Raw genomic sequence first — 21,682 nt, 5'->3', positions numbered from 1 at the left:
CTAGATCAGTGACGATCCATGGACCTGAGGGCGAGACTGTTACTTTCCCAGTTCAGGTCAGTTACCCTCTTCGTATTGATTTTTATTCTTCTCTGTTGGAGAGTTTGGCCGAATCGGCGTTGGTTAGTACGCTGGTAGTTCAGGAGTTTGAAGATGTGTTTGAGTCGATTCCTGGATTACCTCCTCAGCGTGAGATTGATTTTGCTATCGATCTTATGCCTGGTGCGGCGCCCATTTCTTTACCCACCTATCGGATGCCTCCGAGTGAAATGGAGGAGTTGAGGAAGTAGATAGATGGTTTGCTGGAATTGGGTTTTATTCGGCCCAGTGTGTCTCCTTGGGGAGCACCTGTTTTGTTTGTGAAGAAGAAGGATGGTTCCTTGCGATTGTGTATTGATTATCGCAGGTTGAATTTGGTAACTGTGAAGAATAAGTACCCTTTGCCCAGGATTGATGATCTGTTTGATCAATTGAAGGGGGCACGGTACTTTTCGAAGGTTGATCTGCAGTCAGGGTATCATCAGTTGCGCGTCAAGGATGAGGACGTGCAGAAGACCACTTTCAAGACCAGCTTCGGTCATTATGAGTTCCTTGTGATGTCGTTCGGTCTGACGAACGCACCGGCAGTATTCATGGAACTAATGAACAGGGTGTTTCGGCCATTCCTGTTTCGATTCGTCATTGTCTTCATCGATGACATTTTGATTTATTCGACGAGCCGGGCAGAGCACGAGGAGCACTTAAGAGCGGTTTTGGATACTCTTAGGGAGCATCAGCTTTTCGCACAGTTCAAGAAGTGTGATTTCTGGAAAGAGGAAGTCAAGTTCCTGGGACATGTGGTGTCCAAGGAAGGATAGCCGTCGACCTTGCCAAGGTAGGTGCAGTGCAGGACTGGAAGCCGATCTCGACAAACATTCTTGAGGTGAGGAGTTTTCTTGGCCTTGCAGGCTATTATCGACGCTTTATTCGGGACTTCTCGAAGATTGCCGGACCGTTGTCGCAGTGACACGGAAGGATTTGAAGTTTGCTTGGAAGGAGCAGGCGGAGTTAGCTTTTCGGGAGTGAAGGACAAGTTGACGTCCGCCCCTGTGCTAGTATTGCGAGCAAGGGTTAAGTATATTATATATCCTGACGCCTCTCGCGTTGGTCCAGGTTGTGTCCTTATGTAGGAAGGACAGGTGATTGCTTATGCTTCGCGTTAGTTAAGGAAACACGAAGAGAATTACCCTACGCACGACCTGGTAGCAGTTGTCATCTTCGCATTAAAGCTTTGGAGACATTACCTCTATGGTGAGGAGTTCGAGCTCTTTGCGACCACAAGAGCCTTAAGTATATTTTCAGCAGCGTGATTTGAATATGAGGCGGCGGAGATGGATGGAAACATTGAAGGACTTCAAGTTCGATGTTTCTTACCATCTGGTAAGGTGAACCTTGTGGCGGATGCGTTGAGTCGCAAGAAGGCTTTGAGTTTGCGGCTCCGATGATAGCAGAGTGGGATATGTTGGAGTTCGTGCGCGATTTTGAGCGAAGCTTACGGTGGTTGAGCCGTATGAGGTTATCGCACACATTCGTGTACACCCCTCATTGACGAGAGATCGTTGCAGCTCAGGCGGATGATGAGCTTTTGGTGAAGATGAGGCGGCGGGTTGGTACAGATGAGAACTCTGGAGTGTTAGTTCCGATGGGGGCCTACGTTTTCGTGGCGGTTATGTGTTCCTAACTCCCTGACTTGAGGCGTGAGGTTCTCGAGTTAGCCCATAGTTCTAAACTTGCGATGCATCCAGGTAGCACGAAGATGTATCAGGATATGAAGAGGTCTTATTGGTGGGACAATATGAAGGTCCAGATTGCTGAATTTGTTTCTCGTTGTCTCACGTGCCAGTAGGTCAAGGCAGAGCATCGCCGACCTCCTGGGTTGTTGCAGCCCATGCCCATAGCTGAATGGAAGTGGGATTTCATCTCTATGGATTTTATTTCTGGGTTGCCGAGGACGAGAAAGGGATTTGATTCTATTTGGGTGATCGTCGATCGATTAACGAAGTCGGCGCATTTCTTACCGATCAGAGTCACTCTGCAGACGAGTTGGCTAGGTTGTATATCAAGGAGATAATGCATCTGCATGGAGTTCCCCTGGAGATTGTGTCTGATAGAGACACGCGTTTTACATCTATCTTCTGGACTCGTATCCAGGAAGCAATGGGTGTGAAACTGAAGTTCAGCACCGCGTTTCATCCGCAAACTGATGGGCAGACGGAGCGCGTGAATCAAGTCCTGGAGGATATGTTGCGAGCTTGTGTTTTGAATTTCAAAACTCACATGGGCGATTGTCTTCAGGATGCAGAGTTCGCGTATAATAATAGTTTCCTGTAGTATCGGCATGGCTCCCTATGAGGCGTTGTATGGTCGCCGTGCGAGAGCACCACATTGTTGGGCGTAAATTGGTGAGCGTAGTTTGCTTGGCCCGAAGTTGGTGCGTGACTTCAGAGAAGGTTGACATCATTCGACATCGACTTCTAGCAGCGCAGACATAAGAGTTATGCCGATACGAGGCGTCGACCGCTTGAGTTTGTAGTGGGAGACCATGTTTTTCTCAAGGTCTCTCCTATGAAGGGAGTTTTGCGGTTCGGTAAGAAGGAAGGCGCCGAGATTTATTGGTCCATATCAAGTTCTGGATCGAGTGGGAGCGGTAGCATACCGCCTTGCTTTGCCCACACCTCTTGCGGGCGTGCATAACGTATTTCATGTTTCTATGCTGAAGAAGTACGTTCCTGATCCTTCGCATATTATCAGTTGGGAGCAAGTGCAGTTGAGTGAGGATGCCACTTATGTACTGCGACCGACGCGTATTCTCGACAGGAAGGAGCAGGTATTGCGTAGCAAGGTTATCCCTCTTGTGAAGGTGCTATGGACGCATCATGGTGTGGAAGAGGCTACTTGGGAATCTGAAGCTGAGGTCAGGAAGACCTACCCTCTGATCCTCAAGGATTATATGAAGGTATGAATTTCGAGGACGAAATTTTCTTTAAGAGGGGTAGATTGTAACGACCTTGGAATTTCTGTGCTAATCTTTCCTTAAGTAGTTGTTTTGGAGTAAATAGCGCTTTACTCGATTGCTTGTGAAATCCGCATCCATCACTTTAAATTGTATCTGCATGGCTCTAAACGTGTAGATTAGTGAGCGCTACGTTACTCTGAAATCTGGGATCCATCGCTAAATCCAGTTGTTCTGGGAAATTTTTGGAAGATCTGGATCGGACCTGGACCGCGCGTCGAAAGTCCGATGGCGATGATCTTAGGCTGTTGCGGTCACCGAGTTGGGCTTGATCTTCACCTCGAAAATCAAGTCGATCTGATATTCTGGGTCGATTTGCTTGAGCTCGGAGTGAAAAGTGTGAGAACGGTTGGAATTTATTAAGCTTTTATTGAAATCTGAGTCGTGTCGCTTGCGCGACAATTTTAAGTTATCTGACCGTTGGATTCTGACCCAATTTCACCCTCTAATCAGGGAAGGTGGCCTAGGCATATCCTAGTGCTTGTGGACCTGATCGAGATTCCGTGACCGTTGAATTGAGTGTGGTCCACCACGGCTGATCTCAAGAGCCGGTCGGTATGAAAACTCAGCTTGACCTAGATCCATGGTCAATGAGCTTAAGTCCGACCTTTCGTGGTGATAGGCCCACCAGAAGTGCTTCGTTGGATCGAGAAAGGCTTACTTTAGTTATAACCTAAGTATACCTTGACCCTGGGGTTATTTCCATCATTTTAAGGCCTATATATAGTCCTTAAACCCTAGCTCTCATTTCCATACGAATTTTCTCTAACCCTAGCTTGGAAAGAGAGTGGAAAAGAGAGAGAAAGTGAGAGAGATAAGTTGGTGAATCATCTTGGTTTCTTCCTTGTTCTTCTTCATCTTTGAACCTTCACTTTGAATCGTTGTTCTGACGGTTCTGAGTTCTTTTTGGGGTAAGTTAACCTAACCCTAACTGTGTTAGAGCTTAGATTAGACTTGGTGTTGTTGTATCTCATTTCTATCCTTATTTTAGGGTATTCTATCGCCGTTGACGAAGACAATCGTCTAAATCAGTTCGGTGTTCTTTCTTCGCTTAAGGTGCGGACTTTAAGTGTATAGGTTATGGTTTTCAAGGCTTTCAATCCCAGTTAGTGATTTATTCTTGTTATGGATGAGATTTCACATGTCAAATGTCATGTTTACATTGCTTTCCTGATATGCATGTGCTATATTGAGATTTGTGTATTCTACGTGTATTTATAAAGTACCGTATACGTATAAAATACGCACTTGTGTTTGCCATGGTTATTTGTCATGTATGTATGCTAGATACATGTATGACAACTCCTTGGTAAAAGGAATTGTCTAAGTGCATGTATTCCAACATACGTCATGTATGTTGTTCCATGTATGCTAAGTGTTTGTAGAAATGCATGAATGATCTAAGTGTAAATTATTACACTTATTGTGGGCGTTGAGAAGTGATTCTCAATACTCCTATTGATGCGCATGATTTCCTTTATGCAGTCACTTTCCAAGTTATTTAAATTCAAGCATCTCCTATGCTTACATTTATGTTAAGTTGATATTCTTCAAGTGCTGGTGTACCATGATTTAAGCTGTTGTTCCATTACTATTTTACATTCCATATGAATATCTGTAGTAGTGTAAAGTGTTTGGGACTATGCCTTAGTCCAGGAAATCGGTAATTGACCCTATGAATGGTGGTTGAGATTGCTTTCGCCACGTAGGACGTATTAGACGAACCCGAGTCGTATTAGAGTTGTCGGCAGTGGTTTGGCCACGCGGAGTGTTTGCGCACTCTATGTCGTTCAACTCAACGATTGTCCGTTGTATGTTAACCATGTATGGACGCTACTGCTTGAATCTAGGGTACCGAACTTACCAGTGAAATCCTAATAACCATGGTACCTGATCCACTAAGACTCATGAGCCGGACATGGTGGTATGGGACACCGTGGCCGAGCTGTCGGCCTACGCTGGGGTGACGAGCCTCCCCATCGTGACCAGTGAGCAACTTAACTCGTGAGCCGATTATGGTGGTATGGGACATTATATTCGTGCTGTCGGCCTACATTGATTGGTGACGAGCCCTTTGTAGTGACCTCGAGCATACCTGGATACCGCAAGGAGGTGACGAGCTGATCTGTGGTAGTAAAGGGATGAAAGGCGTGCATTGATTGGTGACGAGCCCTTTGCTACGACCTCAACTATATGATCGTATGAGATATCTAGGATTGACGACCCTAGTATGGATCACTGTTTGGATGGTGACATGAGGAAGGTATCTTAGCTTCCCAATCCTGCTGTATGAAATGGACGAATAACAACTTGGTAATCATATCCATGCACCGCATTTGCATGTGCTTTGTAGATGTGGCGCACTTTGAGGCGATGTCATGCGTAACGTAAGATGAAGACGCTGAGGGTGTACGTGTGAGGGCATGCATCATATTGCATTCATACCTGCATTAACAAGAGTGCTTAGGATTTATTGACTTATCCTGCTTTATCATTACTGTTTGATTGAACTGATAACATGTTAACCAGTGCCTTATTGTTCCACTGAGTTGATCACTCACTCCCACATTTCTGGGGCGGTGTTACACACCCACCAGACTCTGTCTTAGGCCCTGATGTTGCAGATGTGGATGCGACGTCTGAGGCAGAGCGGGAGCTGGATGACGACGAGGCTGCCTTCTCCTATATGCAGTTTTCAGACGGGTTCTAGCGAGCCTGGGTTTGTTGCGCGGGATCTCTGGGATTATTTTTGGGAACTGAAATGATGTACTTAATACTTAAATTTTGTTAAATAACACTTTTACACGATCTGGTTGTATATGTAATTCAGGGATTTACACTTGTACACATTTTACTATAAGTCTTCCACTTGCTTTATTCACTTGTCCCTGAATCATATCTGTGTTTTGGCTTAATCTATTCCATGTTTTATGCACTAATACAGCCAACATATATTCATCATTAAATATGTTGCATAAGTGATGTTTTGGAACTCGGGAGCTGAGTTATGCTCGACCCCCGAATTTCAGGGCGTTACAATGCACAAGATAAGTGCCAAGCACACAAATATGGTCCTCATGCGCTCATGCATCCAGTAAGTTTCGACGTTAGAGCATCCTCCTGGTACCATAAGGGTTCGGGGACTTTCACCCAAGGACATCATTGCACCCTAGTGCTTAGAACTAAGTATTTTCAGTATCCAATCTTGTCATCCACGATATGCCTGTGGACATCATTACCCTGATGTCGCTAGGGTACATAGTAACCATATCACACAATGTAAGATGCATGAGTCATACAATCTAGTCATGCATCAATCCTGCACGTACCGTGCGCTCATGTGGGACAACTCCATCTAGTAGGGAGTCCTAACAACTTGCCCAATGGCATAATTTTATGATCAGTCACTCCTCATAACAAGTATGCAAATGATGTGTATGGGCATGTATCATGATGCTATGCTATCACATACTCATAATCGGTATCAATAATCGACCTATATACAAGGCAAGTCCATAGAAGGACAACAGATCTAAACCATAACATAAAGATCGGTCCTCAACAGTGGATATACCAAATTTGATACCACAGATTCTTCCATCTATGGCAAGAGGTGATGATGCATCCTTCTCATAATAAGGATGGGCTTAGATGGCCTATTCATATCGAGAATGGGCCTAAGAACAAAGAATGGGCTTCTAGGTTTGGGTACTCTACTAGCACCAATGGGGGTCCAATAATTTGGGATAGTCTAAAAACGTGGGATGGGTTACGCTAATATCAATGGGGGCCCAAAGGTTTGGGTTGGCCCACTAGGGGGAGATGAAAATGGGCCTAGGGAGGATTACAATGTGGACCTTTAACCACCATTACTCTTACAATGTGGACATTTAACCATCCTTGCTCCCAAGGCATGGTCCATTTAGAACCTATCCTATAATAGGGGCCCATAAGCCTAATACTTGCTAGGAATGAATGATCATCATAAATGTTATCATATACATCATGGTGGAGTCACGCATCACAATTGGGCCTCATCACATAGGCCACATATACATCATAGTGGGCCTCACTCATGGGCCTCATATACATCACATTGGGCCTCATATAAGGGCCTCATATACATCACATTGGGCCTCACTCATGGGCCTCATATACATCACATTGGCCCTCATCTCATGCGCCTCACATACATCATACTGGGCCTCATACACAATACAACTGGGCCTCATGAACAACCCATGATTCTAGGCACAATGGGAGGATGGTGAGTGTGTGTAACACATACAACATGGGGGCTTGATGGGGCAGCCTATGGTTCGGTAAAAATAGATGGGCAACATGTACATCATATACATCAATGTGGTCCTTACAGTCAGCCCCTATGGTGCAAAAAATTAAGTGGAGAGTGTGCTCACAACACATGTATTAAGGTGGGCCTGATGCATCACCAAATGGGCCTCATGTGGCAGCCTATTGTAAAACCTGTATCCTAGACCGTACCGTTTCGTAGACTTCTGCAGTCCTCTCAGTCAAATTTCGGCAAACCGCGACCTGTAATTAGTATTTGTGCGTGACCCTGAGTCATGCTCTGTTATCCCGAGTTGACTCAACCTGAGACTTGTACCCTTGCGACTGTGCCGTCATCACAGTTTCAATGTCGCATCTCGCACGCCAATGCGATGCCCAAGCCTGGAGTTGTGGGCCTGCGTTTATTTTGAGGAAAAAGCAGCGCATTGCGAATTCTGAGAGAATCTCTACAACCTTTCACATCAATCAATCAATTTACTAGTCAAGTACACATCCATCACACACCCATCCCTCTCTCACCCAAAGTCAAAGCAACCCATGCTTAGCCCATTCCTTTCTTACTAAAGTCAAGAGAACCCACCCCTTTTCATCCCATCACCACTCCTCCCTCTCTCATTTCTCATTTCATTCCAAGCAAATCCCAAGGGAGGACCATCCAAGCACTAAGGAGAGCTTTGTGTGTGGCTCACTTCCTACCCCTAAACTCCCATCTCCACCCTTTAATCCCCATCTTCCTCCATTAAAGTTGAATCCTAGGAGCTAAGGAGTCCATGGAGCCTAAAGAAGTGGAAATCAGTGGGTGTTCTAGAGTAGATCTTGATCTTTGATGTATGGGACAAGTGGGGCCCATTGATGTGTGTTGTATGATTAAAGGGGGAGCTCATAATGGCGGAGCTCCTCCCTGCTTCTCATTTCTTTTCTTCTCTCTTTCTCTCCCTCTCTCTTTTTCCATGAATGATGGCCCACCTTGATGGATGATCCACACTGTCCAAACGTGGGATCCACCGTGATGGATGAATTGTATTCACGCTGCCCATTGTGGGGTCCACCTTGCTGACGTCTAGCAGCAATGCCGCCTGGATCGTCCGGGGAAGGCCACCTGTATGAAGAGAAAACACGTGTATCAGCTTGATTTTTACAAGTTAGTGGGTCCCACACATGTGGACCTACCTTATATCTGCATCGTTATGGGTAGGGACGGTGATTCCCAATGGCACATGGCTGTTGTACTTGACATCAGCAAGTTCTAGGGCCCACCAAGATGTAAGGCCTCATCCTCACCATCCAGCTATTAGACGGTGCGTCTTCACCATGAGGTATCTATTACATCCTGACGTCCAGCAGCTTAGCTGCTGTTGACATCAGCTAATTCTATGGTCCCATCACGAGATGTGGGTTATATCCAAACCATCCATCTATGTGGACCCCACCATCTACAAAGCTGTTGTATTGACATAGCAAGTTCTATGGGTACATCACGAGGTATCGTTATATCCTACCATCCGTCCCATTTTTAGGCACGTGGGGCCCACCCCACACGTGTGGGGCTGGGACCCACCTTAATGTATGGATTTTATCTTCACACTGTCCATCTGGACAGTGCATGTGAAGCTCACCTTGATATATGAATTCCATATCCACTGTCCACTGGGCAGGACGGTGGGGCCCCTCTTTGATGTATGTGTTTTATACACCCCGTTCACCTATTCTGAGGTTGGGCCCACCCCACAAGTGTGGGCAGGTGGGACCCACCTTGATCTATGTATTTTGTATCCACACCATCCATCTAGACGGTGTGTACTAGCTTGGTTTATTGTGTCCCATGATTGAGCGTTTTCAGCTAGCATGTCAAAGTGATCCCATGCATCTTCTTGGATGCCCTGAAGCATGAATGTCCAGAGCAAAGGATGATGGTGAATCTAGCAATGCTCCATGTGACCAAGAGCCATTGCAGGGATACAAACCCATCGCCCCATTTCCCCAACATCTCATCACATAAAAAAGGCTAAGTGATAATCAAAATATTCTAGAGTTTTTCAACAAGTCAAGATCAACACCCCCTCGTTGGATGAAATTAAATAGTTCCCATCTTATGCTAAATTCCCAAAAGATCAGTGTGCGGTAAAGTGGAAGCTGAATGTACATAAGAAAGCATGTTTAACTGAACAAGTGAAATAAGAATAAATGTACCCAAGGAGGACTTGGAAACTAGGAAGGAATCAACTCATACCTCGGTTCAATTTTCAGCTCCTCCTCATTCGATTTAAACATTTGGATCTATGGAAGGGGGGGTTTCAGAATAATGATTCCCTTGGTGAGTATCAACTGCTGAGGTATTGTCTCGCAAGGCATTCACTCTGTCTTGTATCATGGGATCGTTCGAATCAAAGCATGCCAGGCAGACTTCCAGAGATTCAGGAGTTTTAGTTAAAAAAGACTCATTATCTTCAAATGTATCCATCAAGTTTATCTCATGGGTCAGGTCCTCATCCTCTTGTGGTTTGTGCAAATGAAATACATTGAATTTTACTGTCATATTCCCATAAGATATTTTCATTACTTCATTCCGGCAATTTATGATAGCATTGGCAGTGGCTAGGAATGGCTGGCCTAATATGATCGGAATTTGAGTGCCCATATTTGAAACTGAGTGTGTGTCCAGAATGATGAAGTCTAAGGATCCTGGAAGTCCTACAATCTCACGTGTGATTAGAAACTTCAGGGTTGATGGAGCACTTCTAAACCTTGGGGCAATTGTCAATCTGATACCATACTCGGTATATGAACAATTAGGCATCGGTGAGTTGAAACCCACCAAAACAACATTATAACTTGCTGACCACTTAACTAGATTACCAAGAGGGATGATAGAAGATGTGTTGGTCTAAATCGATAGATTTCTTTGAACTGTTCCCAACATTCAAAAAAGGTCTCATTATAGTTTTCGGAGAAGTTCATTATTTCTAGTCTAAGAGCATTAGTTTTATGAGCCGGGAAGATTTTTTTGAGAAACTCCTGGCTCATCTTTGCCCATGTGACAATGGATCTAGGCCTTAATGATTGAAACCATGATTTGGCCATTTCTTTTAGAGAGAATGGGCATGTATGGGCATGTATCATGATGTAATACTAAGTATGTTCTTAGTATGTCCTACTAGGCTAACTACATTAGCATGATTATCAGATATAGCAGGCGATGATCGGCCTTAACTGGTATGTTACTTACAAGAGTAGGGGTTCAACGATATGCCCCACTAATCATATAGAAGTCTGTATGGAATGGTCCATGTTAGACTATCATAACTAACATCAATGTACTAGCATATCATATATCCTAAGGCGAGGTCCCTTGCAAGGGTAATGGAAGGTATCATCATTAATGGGGGCCCAACAGTTTGGGTTCGCCCAATTGGTAAGGGCAGAAATGGGCTTAACAATGGGCCCTAAGAAATCTGACAACGGTGGACATTTAACCACCATTATCCTAAGGTGCGGTCCATTTGGAAATCAAAATCGGAATCATAACGAGGTCTCGGCACTCCAATTATTTACGAAAAGGATGGACAACGCATGTATATAATGCATACATCATGGGTGGGCCTCATCCCTCACAATGGGCCTCATGTACATCATATTGGGCCTCAGACAAGGGTCACACATACATCTCCAACGACCTCGCTCGAAGGTCATCACATACATCGTATTGGGCCTCACTCGTGGGCCTCATATACATCGCATTGGGCCTCACTCGTGGGCCTCATATACGTCGCATTGGGCCTCACTCCTGGGCCTCCAATACATCAAGTGGTCCGCATCACATGGGCCTCATATACATCAAGTGAGCCACATCACATGGGCCTCATATACATCAAGTGGGCCTCATATACATGGGCCTCATACATTCCCAAAAAAATGAATCATATCGAAAGATCATCTGGACCATACTACAACTAGCAGTGGAGGTAATGATTTTCACTGCTAGTAATCACAGGGCCCACCATAATGTTGATTTTCCATCCAATCTATTCATAAGGTCTCAAAGACCTGAATTAAGAGGAAAACAAATTTCATATTGATCCAAATCTTTTGGAACCCCAAATGGGTTTCAATGGTAGGCGTTCAATCCTCCACCAATTTTGCAATGTGGTCCACCAGATAGACGGTTTGGATTTAACACATATCTCACGATCGGGTCCACAGACCTGCTGACGTCAGACATCAGCTATCTGTTGCTAGCAGTAGACCGACGGTTTGGATATAAAATATATACACTCAAGGTGGGTCCCACATCGATGGACGGAGTGGATTAAAACCCATACATCATGGTGGAATCCCACCGTCTAGATGCTGGAGGGCGAGGATAAAGCACATACGTTAGGTGGGGTCCACACAAATGGACGATGTAGATGTAATACATATATCACGATGGATCCCACGTGTGTGGGGCCCACACTGATGGGCAGCATGGATAAAATACATATATCACGGTGGATCCCATGTGTGTGGGGCCCACGGTGCTGGGCAGCATAGATAAAATACATATATCATGTGTGGTCCCCACAGAATTTGTTGACGTCATACATCAGTTATATAAGTGGTATGTGGTAGACTAGCTAATACATTTCCATGGTAGGTGGGTCCCATGTGGGGCAACTAGATATACATTTGTATATGTATATCATATATATATATATAATATTATATATATCTATTCATTCTATTATTATTATTATTATTATTATTATTTTAACATCTAGCGTCCAGAGAGCTGGACGGCCTGGACACGGTATCATCAAGTGGGGTCCACGGATGGATGGCACAGATGGAAAAATAGATGGACGACATGGAATAGAATACATACATCATCCGTGGGGTCCATGTCCAATGGACTGGACGGTGTGGACTACCACACATGCAGCAGGCCCCACCATCCACGATCCTACGGATGGTGTGGATACAAAGTACATACATCACAATGGGATTTCTACCATCCATGGTGTAAATCTAATCCATTCTTTGAGGTGGGCCGTAATAGAAAAAAATATATAGAGAGAGAGAGAGACTTGTGATGGAGGGAGCTCCGCCACTATGAGTCCTCATAGGATTACAATACAGACATCGAAATGGGTCCCAAATAGGATCCATACCATCAATTGGTAGGCCCCCACTTGGTCCATCACAAAAAAAATAGATTTAATCCTACAAAACACCCACCGTTGGATCTTCTTGATTTTATAGAACGCCAAACTCCTTTGCTCTCTCTTTGATGGAGGATGATGAAGATTGAAGGGTTGGATGGTGAGATTTGGGGGTAGGAAGTGGGCCTTGATCTTGGGTTCTTTCTCTTCTTATGATTTTCTTTCCTTAGTTGCTTGGAAATGGTAGAGAATGAGATGGGATGGAGTGAAATGAGAGAGGAGTAATGTTTGTAAGAAGGATGAGACGAGAGGGATGGTTATGTAAGAGGGGTATGGGTTTTGTAAGAGAAATGTTGACTTTGGGGGTGGCTTGTGTAAGAGAGGTATGAGTTGTGTAAGAGAGTTAACATGTGAGGTATGGGTGTGATGGGTTGACTGATGGGTTGAGTACTTAACTAGACTTGATTGATTGATGGGATGAGTTATAGAGATTCTCTCGGGATTTACAAATGCGCAGCGTTTCTTCAAGAGAAATGCGGGCCCATATCTCCTGGCCTGGGTATTGCATTGGTGTGTAAGACGTGGTGTTGGAACCACGAAAACAGTGCAGTCGTAATGGTACAAGTCTAAGGTTGAATTGACTCAGATCTATGGGATATGACTTAGGGTCACGCGCAAATACTGTCTACAGATCACAGGTTGCCGGAATTCGATGGGGAAGATCGCAGGAGCCTATGGAATAGTACAGACTAGGATACGGGCATTATACTACGCAAGATAAGAAAAAATTCTTTGTCGAGGTTTGTAAGTTCTTTTGAGATGATCCATATTTGTTTAAATATTACCCAGACCAAATCTTAAGGAGATGTGTGTCAGATAATGAAAACCAAAGTGTCATCTCCTTCTCTCACTCTCAGGCCTGTAGTGGTCACTTTTCTGCTAAAAAGACCACGACCAAGATTCTGCAGTGTGGCTTTTAGTGGCCCACGATGTTTAGGGACACTCATGAGTTTTGCAAAGCTTGTGAGCGTCGTCAGCAGTTGGGAGCATTGCCCCATCAAAATATGATGCCCTATTCTAATCATTGAAGCATTTAATTGCTGTGGCATTGATTTCATGGGACCATTTCCCCCAATCTTTTAGAAATTTATACATTCTGATAGTAGTAGATTATGTCACTAAATGGGTTGAAGCGATTTCATGCTGAAACAATGACTATCAAATAGTCGTTAAGTTTTTAAAAGAGAACATCATTTCCCAGTTCAGAATGCCTCGAGCCATCATTAGTGATGGAGGTTCACATTTTTGTAATAGGCCATTTGCGAACTTAATGAAGAAATATGGCATTTCTCACAAGGTGAGAACTCCATACCACCCACAAATAAGTGGGTAAGATGAGATTTCTAATAGGAAAATTAAACACATCTTGGAAAAGACGGTTAACCCTGACTGTAAGGATTGATCAATCCGATTGACTGATGCCTTATAGGCTTACCGTACTGCATTTAAGACCCCTATTGGAATGTCTCCCTTTAGACTTGTCTATGGGAAGGCTTGTCACTTGCCTGTGGAGTTGAAACGTAGAGCATATTAGGTGATTAAAAATCTAAATTTCAATTTAGACTACGTTGGCTCGCTATGCAAACTTCAGTTGAATGAACTCGAAGAAATCCAGAATGATGCGTATGAGAATGCGAGAATTTACAAGGACAGGATGAAGGTGTTTCATGACCAACACATTCTTCTAAAATCATTTACACCAGGTCAGAAAGTCCTCTTGTATAATTCTCAATTACATCTCTTTTCGGGCAAACTCCGGTCTCGTTGGACCTGTCCTTTCATTGTTACTAATGTCTATCCTTATGGGGCCGTTGAGATAAAAGATCCAAACAATGACAATTCTTTTAAAGTAAATGGACATCAGTTGAAGCCATTTGTTGAGAAATTTGATTCAGAGGACATGTCCATACCTCTGAATGATCCTATTTACCAAGATTGACCTCCTAATCTGACGGAGGTGTAGTTAGGGTTACTACTTTCTGTTGTTTAGGATAGTTTGCTTTTGCTGTTTTAGGATATTTTGCTTTCCATTTTCTTAAGATAGTTTTCTTTTCGGTTGTTAAATTCTTGTGCTAACCCACCTTCATGCTAAGATCCTTTGGAAAAGCTTCAAATTTCCTTCATCAAGTACTATCTTTCCATCACTTCTCCTTCAATTACGTTGTCTCTTTTGCAAATCATGTTTATTTCTTTCGCATTGAAGATAATGTAGATTTTAGGTTGGGGATGGGAAATTAGGAAACTAATCAGTGTTTTCTCAGTTTTGAGCAAAATTTGTAAAATTTTTAAAAATTTTCAATGTTTATCTGTTTGGAAAGCGATAAGTTGTGTATTTAAGAATGTTTTGTGTATGATGATAAGATAGAGATTGAATTTTCAAATGTTGGAGTTTGGTCATCTAACTAATATATTAATTACAGTTCTTGCGCTTAATTGATTAAGAGGAAGTTTGAATATCATGTTAATCTAAATCACAAGGCATGTTCAAATTATTTTCTATGAATAATGCTAGAATTTTTTATTGTTGGTATGTGAATCATTGATAGATGGTGAGAATTAAGTCTAGAGAATTTTATCCACCTTAAAAGATAAAAAGAACCAGTTAAAAAATGATGAGATCGACAAAAAGGTCATGTATGGTAAAAAGACCGAAAAGACTAGAAAAGAATGCAAAAATAATACAAGGTCTATAAAAGAATAAATAAAAAGTGACTGTCGATATAAAATCAAAAACTGGAAAAAGAAGAAAAGGGGGATAAGTTCGGAATCAGTACTTAAGTTCTCAATTAATCTCGATATGGTAAGCATAACTTACATGGTGTAATGATAGTATCCTAATAGTAAATAAGTTGATCTTCGCTGCGTACATTGAAAAACTTGATAAGCAAACTATGCTCTGACTAAATGGATAAAGAACTATTTGATTGATTGCTTATGTGGTTTGACTCTAAGTTTTCAAAATCTCACATTCTCATCTTGAGTCTACTCATTCATACTTGATTACACAAAAGATTATTTTCTAAAAAAGGTTTGAACATTGCACATTAAAGTTCATTTTTCGCATACCTTGCTTGGGACTAGCAAAATGCCGGTTGGGGATTGTGATGAGGGTCAAATATTGCATATTAGACCCCATTTATTACTTGGTTTTATGAACATGATAATGCTTAATGTTTTATTTTAATCACGTTTGTGTTGCAAGGAGAATTTAAGAGCTTGTATTCAAAAGAATGTTAAAAGCATGAATTTAATGCTCAAGAATCACCAAAGCCAAGGATGGACTTAGAAGACCATGAATGAAGAATTCATATGCCAAAGATTCAAGAAAACCAAGTCAAGAATGAAGAGAATCGAAGTTTTGAAGTGAATTTTTATGATCCTCAACTAGTCCTGGCTCCTGCTCGACTAGTCCTAGCTCTGCTCGACCAGTCAAGGGTTGTCCTCGACCAGTCTAAGGTTATGTAGAGGTAGCACGGACTGCATAAATTTGAGGCGATTTTTAGAATTTTCCAACTCGGTGTGAAAGGAGGTGATGCACAACTATAAATAGGAGTCCCTAGGGCATTCATGTGCATCTTCTAGGGTTTATGGAGTGGAACAAAGGCGTGGACAAGCTATCACCAAGAGTTTTTCTTGCCTTTCCTGATTTTATGCTTTTCTTAAGAGTTCTTAGTTCAATCATGTCTATGGTTGGCTAAACCTCTTAGCTAGGGCTAAGAGGTGAAGCTTGTAACATGATTGGGATGTTTGCTTTGTTTTGATTCATGTTTTATTGAACTCTCTTGGATTCTAGTTTGATTATGAAGGAATATTTTTAGTTTTTAATGGTTTATTGTGATAAATTACAATAGATTTGCGATAACTTGAGATATCCTTTTTTTCCTAAATCGAGATTGTGAAATTAGGAAATCCTGTTGTTCACCATCGTCCCTTGGGCATGGTAGGATGATGGAATCCTTTCTAATCTTCACAATTCTCTTATGATTGGTTGTGTGATTGGTAGATTTTGTTATTTGCTTTGTCTCCTGGGCATAGTTAGGTGATGAAATCACTTCCAAATCCTCACAACTCTCATCCATTGATGATTAGATCCATGAGAAGTTCAGAGATCTGACAAATCTCTTCTTGTTAATTGGATAGGATAGGATTCTGATTCCAGTTGTGTCCCTGAATCAAGCAAGGTAGCATCTTAAGAACCTACAAGTGGATCCTTGGAAACCCTAGTTTCCCACCTTTGAATTTCTTAATTTTTTCATTAAATCTCTCATAATTACTCTCTATACTTCCTGATTTAAGCTTTCATCTTTTTCTAGTTATAGTTCTAGTTGCTTTCAGAAGACACAAGTTCAGTCCCTGTGGATTCGACCTTAGCTTCACTGAGATTATTGCTACATCACGACCCTGCACTTGGGGTTGTGAACACACACATGTGAGACAAAACTTGTTAAACTAACTAGGTTTTGGTCAGAACAACACACCGAACTAGATTAATGATTCAGATCATTTGTGTGACCACAAATGGTGGGCCACAATTCAAATGAACAGATGATGTCCTTTAGTGGCATGAAAATGCAGGAAAGAGAGAGATTTCTCTCTTTTTAGAAATTTTGGGTCAAACCTATTTTGACCAGGAGTGGAGGTCTGGTGCACCGCGATTATGCATGGGTTGTGCACTTGTGCACGCCAAAGTGGGGTTCACATGCTGCTCAGTACAATCCACTCCATCCATTTACTTTGGAGGGCCCAAATTAGTGTCCCTGCCTAAAGATCGGGTAGATCCAATGCTCAGGGGGGTCAAAATTCTCTGATTTGAGTGCCTACTGACGATTTTTGATGACCCAATGGTCAGATCTATCCTGAATCTGATCCACACTAAAAAAATTAGGGTTTTCGGACTTGTTTAAGGGTAATTAGCAGTGGATTTATGGATTAGATAATTTAATTAGGATGGTCAATGCTGGATCCATGCATTCAGTGATGTTATCAATCACCCTTTAACAATTGTTATGATATTTAAATGATTTTAGTTTTTGAATGACCATCCGAAAGGAGTTTTAAGGTCTTATCCATTAACCCTAGATAATTCAACGGTCAGACTAATTTACCGTCAATGATCAATGGTCTAGAGGTTTGATTTCATAAGTTAATGATTGGATCTCATTGGAACCATAAGTCAAAAGGGCTTATAAAGTTCCTTGGCCTATAGGGTTATTAAGGTGGAGATTAGCTATCCTTTTCATTAATCTAATGGCCGAATAGCTTGATTTATAATTGAAGAGTACAGAGACGATTAAGTTTAGTTTAAAGTGTAGGCGAACAAATAAACTAGACTAATTTGACATCCTATACTTGTATATACTAAGTGTTCATGGTAACTGTCAGGCCCCAAACCCGGGGACGGATAGCTTCCGTGATGCCCCGAATCCAGCACTTGACTTCCGTACACTAAGTCGCGAGTTCAGTTCACCACAAGGAAGATTTTGGATGAATGTTTTTTTTTGTTCTTATATATATAATAATACCTGAGCATAAAGATCCATGATCAAATTACCAAGCAATACTCTCCAATAGAGATCCTGATGGTTGCAAGTACAATGCTTTCCAAAAGGTACACAATGTCAACATTACCAAATCAAAAAATAGATGCAATGCATCAGAAAGTAAAGTCTCCCAAGCTACTCCAGCCCTAAAAAAATGGGAAATAGGAAGCTTAGGCAAAAAGCCTAGTGAGTACACACGTGTGTGCAGTGTGTCCTACATGCAAGCAAGATAAATATGCCATGAGGAAATCATATATGTGAAAGGCATGTAGCACGTAAGGTATGATATCAATGTCAATGCAATGCATATACATCATAGTAATACTCTGAGTTAATGCTACCAGCATCACCAAGTCATGTTTTCATTTCTCCTATTTCATTTCTCCTATATCACGGCCATAACCATATTACACATATTCGTAATCACATCATCATCATCATATTGTCATGCCATAATTAGATAATATCAGAGTACACAATACAGATCAACTATGCAAATAAAGAGTCATGAAGAGTCAAATATCATATGCCGAGGATGCAATATACAATTCTTGATGATTTCACGAATTGTTGTCAGCCGTATCTAAATGCAAAAGCACAGTAACCCAAAATGTCGTATGCCGTGGATGTAATGCAATATGCAGTGCGAATAGAATGACCATGCTAGAGTGTGAAGTCAGGATGATAGTACGTAGTATCGTAGGCTACGGGGTCCATTACAAGGGACTTCGATCCAAACTAGTCCCATACCTAATTTGGATAATCAAACTCAATGTGGTAAACTCTGGATCTCAGGTTAGTCGCATGCCCCAACCGAAATCCTGGCCATTGCGAAGGTACACGTAACAAATAGTTGCACACCATCAACCCAAGTGGATAGTGAATGAATGAAGGAATGAGTATGTAACTCCTGATTAATAAGTCCACATATCAGTACAGTTCCTCTCTGGGATCATCACTGGGGTTTAGTATACTCCAAATGGCACTGTCTCTCTCCCAGCAGCACAGTCCAAGTGAGTATAAGAAACCTCACTATCCGCCTGGCTAATAGTCTGGCAATACCTATCCAGCATGTCGATAGCGGACCCATTCACGAGCTGGTCAAACTCAGCCTAGTAATGCCCCTACCCTCGTGTGGGTAAGGCCACACCCCCTCCCAACCGACTACGACACAGTGGGAGACACGGCCTCCTGGTATTCGGCACTCGGGCGCTCATGTATTCACTTAGTCTCGACGTTGGGGCGTCTCCTGGCCTCGGAGGTTTAGGGATTTTCATCTAGGGACATCTATGGCGCCCGTATGTTAAAACTAAATATTTTTAGTGTCCCATCTGGCCATCCATGATATACCTGTGGAGGCTACAGCCCTGATGTCACTAGGGCACACAATGCAAGATGCATGAGTCATACAATACAGTTATGCATCAATCCTGGGCATACCGTGCACTCATGTGAGATAACCTCTGCCTATCAGGGAGTCTCATAGTAACATGCTCAATGACATATGTAATGATCAACTACATCTCATAACAAACATGCAGATGATGCGTATGGGCATGTATTATGATATTATGCTATCATGTAATCATAATCGGCATTGACAATCAGAATCGGTGAGAATGGGCCTAACAAGGCCTAAGGAAAGGTTACAATGTGGACATTCAACCATCATTGCCCATCAATGTGGACATTTAACCAACATTGCTCCCAAGGAGTGACCTACATAAACATCAATACATACATCATGGTGAAATCACACATCACATCGGTCCTCATATGCATCACTTTGGGTCTCACACAAGGGCCACACATTCATCGCATTGGGCCTCACTCATGGGCCGCATATACATCACATTGGGTTGTATTATATTGGGCCTTACACATCGCTATGGGCCTCGGAACATGGGCCGTGAATACACCACATTAGGCTTCACAACCCATGGGCTTCAAATACACAATAGGTGAGCCCTACACATGGGCCTCAAATACATCACAATGAGCCACAATCCATGGGCTTCAAATACACAATAGGTGAGCCCTACACATGGGTCTCAAATACATCACAATGAGCCACAATCCATGGGCCTAAAATATATCTCAATGAGCCACGCCCATGGGTCTTAAATACATCACATTGGGCCTCACCCATGGGCCTCGAATACATTGCAAGTGGCCTTAAATCTATTTCACAGGTAGACCACATACCTGAGCCTAATACACGTCACTATGGGCCACATTACATGGGCCGAAAATACATCATAATGAGCCTCATCATATGGGCCGAAAATATATCCCAATGGGCCTTGCCCATAGGCTACGAATACATGGCTACACCAATTATGATAAGTCTTATACTACAACCACTTCACACGTCACATAGATAATGGCTCATATTCGGTGTCGCATGGTTAAGGGCCACAACAATCATAAATCTACTTAGAAAAGTAGTCACACGATTGTCCCAATTTTCATACAGTTAGGTAGGCTATAAAAATCAAGCACTCACATGTGGTGGTCCATACAACTTCCACCAATCCACACTACTAGTTGGGCCACCCAAGATCCCAAATTCCTATAGTGTAGTGATCCACATGATTCCTACCAATCGACTGTCTAAATGAGGAATAACCATTACAATGGGTACCATGAAAACAACTTGAATTGTAGTAAATATATAGGCAGCCCCACACTCTAAAATGATCTAATCAAAATAGATGAACGGCTGGTCAAACATGTATATTAGGTGTCCCATGATTGGTTAAAAAGAATACATGGATAGATTTCTCACAAACATTACTGCAGCTCTAGGAAATATTTAAAGGTGGACAAGTGATCAATATTGCTCCCGTGGCATGAGATTTGGATCTGACTAGTCAATGGGACCATACCCTAAAATGATAAGGATAAATTGATGAATGACATGGATCTACATCATACTACAGGATGGAGTCCATGGTCAAGGAAGCATCCTAGCATATAGGGGCACACTAAAGCCTAAGAATTTCCAATGGTTATTACTACTGTTTCTACCTGTAGCGTGGCACACCTAAAATTGAGTTCTACTTCATCTTGTGTCCACGGACAGGAGGTGGGCTCACTTCCCAAGTGACTGGAAAATATATAGGCAGTGTGGGTATACAACACATGCACCTAGGTGGGCTTCACATGCATCACATTATGTCCAGGGAAGCTTTGATTGGTAAGCATGCAATTCCCTTTCTTTATTATTATTATTATTATTATTATATTTCGTATAATTGTGGGTCCCATTGACGTGGTGGGGTTCACCCCATGAACAATTTGTACAACAAATAGCATCATAGCTGATACCACCCACTACATGAATGACATGGATAGAAGGTACGTACGTCAGGTGGGGCTTATAACACATGGATGGTCTCAATGATGGATGACTTGGATGTAAAATACATGTAACGAGTTGGCTCCACAGTCTAATGGCTGACCCAACTTTGGCGGCAGTTACACATCACCGTAGAACTCAAAGGATTTAACAGTAGGAATTTTTATTCACACTATTTCTTATAATGTGGTCCACCTAAAGTGTGGATCTGCCTCATTCT

The sequence above is a fragment of the Magnolia sinica genome, chromosome 6 (genome assembly GCF_029962835.1).
Source record: "Magnolia sinica isolate HGM2019 chromosome 6, MsV1, whole genome shotgun sequence".
NCBI classification, from domain to species: domain Eukaryota; kingdom Viridiplantae; phylum Streptophyta; class Magnoliopsida; order Magnoliales; family Magnoliaceae; genus Magnolia; species Magnolia sinica.
Note: the sequence above shows the minus strand (reverse complement) of the source record.